This window comes from Salmo salar, chromosome ssa21, assembly GCF_905237065.1.
Source record: "Salmo salar chromosome ssa21, Ssal_v3.1, whole genome shotgun sequence".
Lineage (NCBI taxonomy): Eukaryota > Metazoa > Chordata > Actinopteri > Salmoniformes > Salmonidae > Salmo > Salmo salar.
The window spans coordinates 45,805,612-45,813,220 of record NC_059462.1 but is presented as its reverse complement, the minus strand read 5'-3'; the positions used below and the strand labels follow the sequence as shown (position 1 = coordinate 45,813,220).

Here is a 7,609-nt window from a genome sequence, read left to right as displayed (position 1 = left end):
AGAGGCACCAAGTCTGGAACCAACAGGACCCTGAGCAGCTTCTACCCCCAAACCATAAGACTTCCAAATAGCTACCTGGACTACCTGCAATGACCCTCTTTGCACAAACTCTTTGGACTCATCACATATGCTGCTGCTACTGTTTATTATCTGTCCTGTTGCCTAGTCAATTGACCACTACCTACAGTATATGTACAAAAGTATGTGGACACCCCTTGAAGTTAGTGGATTGGGCTATTTCAGTATAACATCTAGCATACAGCCATGCAATCTCCATAGACAAACATTGGCAGTAGAATGTTTGGTGGAGGAGGAATAATGGTCTGTAGCTGTTTTTCATGGTTCGGGCTAGTTCCAGGGAAGGGAAATCTTAACATTACAGCATGCAATGACATTCTAGACAATTCTATGCTTCCAACTTTGTGGCAACAGTTTGGGGAAGGTCCTTTCTTGTTTCAGCATGACAATGCCCCACTGCACAAAGCAAGGTCCATACAGAAATGGTTTGTCGAGATCGGTGTGGAAGAACTTTACTGGCCTGCACAGAGCCCTGACCTCAATCCCATCGAACACCTTTGGATTGAATTAGAACACCGACGGCGAGCCAGGCCTAATCGCCCAGCGTCAGTGCCTAACCTCACTAATGCTCTTGTTTTTTTAATTGAACCTTTATTTAACTAGGCAAGTCAGTTAAGAACAAATTCTTATTTACAATGACGTCCTACCCCGGCCAAACCTGAACGACGCTGGGCCAATTGTGCGTCGCCCTATTGGACTCCCAATCACGGCCGGTTGTGATTCAGCCTGGAATTGAACCATGGTCTGTAGTGACTTCTCTAGCACTGAGATGCAGTGCCTTGCAAGTGGCAAGATAGCAAGTCCTTGCAGCAATGTTCCAATATCTAGTGAAAAGCCTTCCCAGAAGAATGGAGGCTTCCCATAACAGTTATCGTTACTCATTGTGGATTTATTCATTCTGATACAATTGTTTCTATATTTTCTCTGCATTGTTGGGAAGGGCCCATAAGTAAGCATTTCACTGTTGTTTACGAAATATATGACAAATAATATTTGATTTGATCCACAAAATAATGAGTCATCAACGTTTTTTTAATCAATACTAAAATACACAATTTAAAATGAAATTGACATCATGCTAATGTGGGCTGCAATGAACAATAGCCTTCACTCTAGTTCTGATGTTGCCGACAAACTGGAGAAGATGGACACAGAAATATTGATTGGCCTATATTTTTGAAAGAAAAGTATTGGTTGCACTTCAAAGACGACAGAAATATTACTTTAATGGAAGAATAAGGGATAAGTGAAAGTGTGTTGTCTGTCTGCCTCATTTCAATGTATTCCTAATATCGAGGTGCGCAGCCTATTGGGACAGTCCCAGACGGTATTGAACACGCCTCCCGCAACCTCTGATAGGATCGGCGTTGCAAATCATCCCAATAACCCGTCAACTAATGCAGCTTTTTCCCTTTCCAAGACGCTCAAAGACTCACATACGTAGCTAATACACCGACCTAACGCGAAAAGCCAACAAGCGGAGGAGTGTATGTTTGTTTTAGAGCCGTGGACTATTCAAAAGCTTGGACCTGGGGCGAAGTTTGAAGGCTGCAGGAGGAATTCCTGGTGAGTAAAGTGTTTCGTTTATTTAGGAACCGCAAATACACATGGGATCAATAAGCGACAATACGAGTGGCTATGCCGTGGCATATAATGCGAACGGAGCCCCCCCACCAAGAAGGCTTTGGATACATTTACATGATTTATAATTTGAGAAAGAAAATGCATAGTACAACAGGAATAGAAAAGCCTAGTGCAATATGATACTATATGTAGTGCGTACTGTTTTTGTGTTGAGTTTCTGTGGTAATACGCTTCTTGTTGACCCACTTTGACCCCCATCCTCCTGTCAGGAGTCACGATTATAACATGATAACCAGAATAGAGAGAAGAAATATGATCCAATGACTACATGAATAATACTTCCTATATGGGTGGAGAAAATGTAGCCTGTCATTTGATTAAAATGAGACGTTCTATTTGATTATAATGTGAAATATATTTGAAAATCTGTTTTTGTGTTTGATATTAACAAATGATACTCCCTGAACAAAAGAGGACTGTTTGATTCTCCACAAGATAATTATTAGGCTACAGATTACTAGTTACCGTTATTATTACACAATAATTACCTAATTTCTACGTTTTGCACATGTTATATTCCTAAATCAAGAGGTTGGTTTATTCAAGGAGTAGACACTATGAGCTCCATTTGGACCACAACACACCCCTGTCAGATTGTACTAAATACACACCACCCTCTGTGTGCAGTGCTATGCCATGCATACAGCTTCAATTTCACACGTTTGGTCAGTATTACAGGGTCCTAATCCACTGTGGAAAAGGAACCCAATATTACAATGGATGTTAATGTAGACTAACATGTGCATGGAGGCTCCCATACCCTTGTCTTGTCCATGTACAGTGTTTACCCTACCCCCAGACAGATGCATCCATGGAGGCCAGAGGTTTTGGGTTGTACGTAACACCCTCAGTGGTGGAGAGAAGGGGGCTTTGTTCACGGGGGGGGGGGGGGGGTGTTGCTGCTGTTGCTATGTGGATTTTAGTGCATCTGTTTGGGAGTGGTCTCTCTCGTTGCTCCATATTCTGCAGTCAGAGGTTACTCCCCCTGGTCAGCCCTGCTCCTCCCTCCTCCTCCCTCCTCCGTCCTCCTGCTAGGCTGCTCCCCTCTGTGTGCTCATACTGTGGTGGTAGTCCTGTCAGTTTGGCTCAGATCACTTTTCTGTGCATCCCTGTACCCATTTATGCCATGTATGAGTTCCACTAAAATCTGGTGGTCAGAGAAAAATGTCTGTTGATGAAAAGAGGGTCCCTCCTCAGCCTGATCACTGGAAATATACTTTGATTTCGGACATTTGAAAAGGTCCTGAGAACGTCCTGCTCAGCGCTCACAACAAAAAAAGGAAAACGATTGACCAGCACTGGGCACGAGCTCGTGATGCTCGGAGCCAAAGCTCGCTGCTCAGACCACTGTGCCACTGCAGTTCACAATGCTCTAGCAAGCCGTGAGAATACCTGATGATACTTGATGGTAATAGCGAGTTGTTTTTTTATAATACTTTTTTAAAGCCCTTCCCCAAACCATAGCCCTAACCTTAACCACTCGGAATTCATGCCTAAACTCTTAACCTTTTGAGTTGTTTCTGTTTTAACCCTGTCACCACATGAAATTAACCCTGTAAACAAGCAGAATTATTGTGTCAAAAATAGACGTTTATCCAAAATAGGAAGAATTTAGAAGGGAAACTATGAGATGTTGTTGTCCTCCTATAGTAGCATAGAGCCCTTTATCACCCAGTATGGTATTTTCCCTGAGGTTTCATCTGTGTCAACGGTTAGATAAGGACAACAATACATGGAAGGAAAAAAATTGAAAAAGCCCTTCTCAACAATCTGTGCAACTAGTTGAAATCCCTAGCACATCATCACCAACGACGACCAACGACGACCTTATGAACTGATATGTGATCAGAATAGAGGAGTATATGAAGTGATATGTGATCAGAATAAGAGGATAAGTGTGTTTAATTCAGTGTGAAGAACCATCAGTAGTCTGGCTCATATTGATAACCGTGTGGCTTGTGAGTTGGGGCTCTGCATGCTTTTGTTTGGGAGGCCATCAGCAAAACTACATAGGATGACTCATTTGTTTTTGAGATGAAAGGTCCTCCAGTAAACTAAGGATGCGTCCCAAATAGCACCTTATTCCCTTCATAGTGCACTAATGTTGTATTTATTATGGATCCCCATTAGTTCATGCCAAGGCAGCAGGTACTCTTCCTGTGGTCCAGCACAATTAAGACAGTTATACAGTTTGAAAAACATGGCAATTGATTTCACAACAGCTTTCACAACACACTGTGTGCACTCACTCTATTCCTCTATCTACCCTATTCCTCTATCAACTCTATTCCTCTATCCACCCTATTCCTCTATCCACTCTATTCCTCTATCCACCCTATTCCTCTATCCACTCTATTCCTCTATCCACCCTATTCCTCTATCCACCCTATTCCTCTATCTACCCTATTCCTCTATCCACTCTATTCCTCTATCCACCCTATTCCTCTATCCACCCTATTCCTCTATCCACCCTATTCCTCTATCCACCCTATTCCTCTATCCACTCTATTCCTCTATCCACCCTATTCCTCTATCCACCCTATTCCTCTATCCACTCTATTCCTCTATCCACCCTATTCCTCTATCCACCTTATTCCTCTATCCACACTATTCCTCTATTCCTCTATCCACTCTATTCTTCTATCCACTCTATTCTTCTATCCACTCTATTCCTCTATCCACTCTATTCTTCTATCCACACTATTCTTCTATCCACTCTATTCTTCTATCCACTATATTCCTTTATCCACTCTATTCTTCTATCCACTCTATTCTTCTATCCACTCTATTCTTCTATCCACTCTATTCCTCTATCCACTCTATTCCTCCTCATTAGCTTGGACACAGTCCATTATGTGGTGTTCTGATGGAAAGTGCTCCCGGTCACCAATTGTGACATCATCACCGGTCAGCGTGGTGCTGCGGCTGGGCAGAGACAGATGTGCCACCTGGGGGGGGTGTAGTTGTATGTGGTGGTGTGATGGACCAGGAATGGGGGACGGTGAGACACCCCCGGGTGTAATTTGAGACGTGGTTAATAACAACAAGGATGTGGAGACAGGATGCAGGCTGTCTGGTCGTTATCCTCGGTGGCTCCTGGCAGGGGATGGGGGATGGGGGTTGTTACCTGGCTGGAAGATGCAGGTATGGTGCTGGTGGAGGATGGTAATGGGCTGCTGTAGTAACCCTCACTCAGTCATGTCCTGGGACAGACAGGTCCGCTGCTGAGCCTCCCTGCCAGGTTGATGGATGGCTTGTGTAACGTGCCTGATGGTCTTTGGTCCGTCCCTTTTTGCCTTCAAACACATGATAAACCAGGCCTGTTAAAGTACACTGTAAGTGCTTTCAACTCTATGTTGGTCTTGCTAGAATGCTGTGTTGACTGTTTTCTCAGTGATAAATTGGTTCTCCCTGCTGTTTACAGTATCTGAGTTAGCTGCAGTAATTTAGCCCCAGTAACAAGATGCTGTTGGAGAAAAAACAGGAGAGTGGTGATAGTGCGCGCTCTCTCTCTCTCGCACGGACACGGGGAGTCGTTGTGGAATATGCCACCCTGTTTCCTGGTGTAGACCTGGATGGCAGACCAGAGCATGTCTGGTAGTTAATCAGCAGACAGATAAAGAAACAGCAGTTTTCCATTCCTCTCGCTCTCTTCTCTCTCTTTTACTCTTTCGCTCTCTCTCTCTTTCACTCTCTTTTGCTCTCTCTCTTTCCTTCTCTCCGCTCTCTCCTTCTTTCTCAGCTCTCTCCTTCTTGCTCTCTCCATCTCTCTCAGCGCTCTCCTTCTCTCTCAGCGCTCTCCTTCTCTCTCAGCGCTCTCCTTCTCTCTCAGCTCTCTCCTTCTCTCTCAGCTCTCTCCTTCTCTCTCAGCTCTCTCCTTCTCTCTCTCCTTCTCTCTCAGCGCTCTCCTTCTCTCTCAGCTCTCCTCTCTCAGCTTTCCTCTCAGCTCTCTCCTTCTCTCTCAGCTCTCTCCTTCTCTCTCAGCTCTCTCCTTCTCTCTCAGCTCTCTCCTTCTCTCTCAGCTCTCTCCTTCTCTCTCAGCTCTCCTCTCTCAGCTCTCTCCTCTCTCAGCTCTCCTCTCTCAGCTCTCTCCTTCTCTCTCAGCTCTCTCCTTCTCTCTCAGCTCTCCTCTCTCAGCTCTCTCCTCTCTCAGCTCTCCTCTCTCAGCTCTCTCCTTCTCTCTCAGCTCTCTCCTTCTCTCTCAGCTCTCTCCTTCTCCCTCTGCTCTCTCCTCTTTCTCTCTCTGTCTGCTCTCTCCTTCTCCCTCTGCTCTCTCTCTCTCTGTCTCTGTCTTGCTCTCTCCTCTCTCTCTCTTTCTCTCTCTCTCTGTCTCTCTGCTCTTTCTCTCTGCTCTCTCCTTCTCTTGCTCTCTCTGTCTGCTTTCTCCTCCTCCCTCTCTTGAATTTGTTTTCAGATTGCTTAATTGGTATGAAATACAATTTGTAGATATTGCCAAAGCAGTATAGTGGTACAGTATTTCAGTAAATAAAGTACAATGCAATGAGTATAATGAAATCCAGTTCATTTCAGTAGTAGTAGTAGTAATGGTACATATAATCATGTGTACAGGTACAACACTAGTGCAGTTGTATTCTGTAATCTTCGCTCGATAAATGTAATTAAAGAAAATACGATTATAAAAAGAAATAATGGCTAATAAATAAACAACGACATGATGATGATTACACTATGTATTACTGTCAGTTATATACAATGTAAATATAAATAAACAACGACATGATGATGATTACACTATGTATTACTGTCAGTTATATACAATGTAAATATAAATAAACAACGACATGATGATGATTACACTATGTATTACTGTCAGTTATATACAATGTAAATATAAATAAACAACGACATGATGATGATTACACTATGTATTACTGTCAGTTATATACAATGTAAATATAAATAAACAACGACATGATGATGATTACACTATGTATTACTGTCAGTTATATACAATGTAAATACTTCAGGGAATTACTGGTCATGGGATGTCCCTCAGGCTATGGCAATCATATACATATATTCAAGGGCTCCCGAGTGGCGCAGTGGTCTAAGGCACTGCATCTCAGTGCAAGAGGCATCACTACAGTCCCTGGTTCAAATCCAGGCTGTATCACATCCGGCCATGATTGGGAGTCCCATAGGGCGGCGCACATTTTGCCCAGTGTCGTCTGGGTTTGTAATATTTGCGGTTCCTCCCTCACCCAGAATAATTCCCAGCTTTATGTCATTAGTAAATGGACAGAAGTTGGGAATTGATTGAGATATTTCTTGGAAAAAGATTATGTTATTGAGGAGTATTTATCACAGTAGAGGGAAAGTGCACCATCTGTCTCTACCTCCCATGTCGTGCAGTGATCACATAGACCCTCCTCTTTGGGTAGCCTTTTTCTATATATATATATACACACACACACACACACACACACATATATTTGGTCAGGATCGGTCTCTCTCTCTCCTCCTCTCTCTGCTCTCTCTTTCTCTCTTTCAATTCAAGGGGCTTTATTGGCATTGCCAAAGCAAGTGAAATAAATAAACAAATGTGAAATAAACAATAAAAAGTGAAGAGTAAATATTACACTCACATAAGTTCCAAAAGAATAAAAGAATTTCAAATTTCATATTATGTCTATATACAGTGTTGTAGCGATGTACAAATAGTTAAAGTACAAAAGGGAAAATAAATAAACATAAATATGGGTTGTATTTACAATGGTGTTTGTTCTTCATTGGTTGCCCTTTTCTTGTGGCAACTGGTCACACATCTTGCTGCTGTGATGGTACACTGTGGTATTTCACCCAGTAGATATAGGAGTTTATCAAACTTGGATTTGTTATCAAATTCTTTGTGGATCTGTGTAATCTG

General features: G+C 42.8%; 1 protein-coding gene across 1 annotated transcript in view; it reads left to right on the top strand.

The window, feature by feature from the left end:
- Positions 1-1,385: 1,385 nt before the first annotated feature.
- Positions 1,386-7,609, top strand: part of LOC106582406 (ly6/PLAUR domain-containing protein 6) — a 46,247-nt gene continuing 40,023 nt past the window's right edge. Inside the window, exon 1 of the mRNA XM_014165498.2 lies at positions 1,386-1,644. The gene's annotated coding sequence lies outside the window, so the exon portion shown is untranslated. The remainder of the gene's footprint in view (positions 1,645-7,609) is intronic.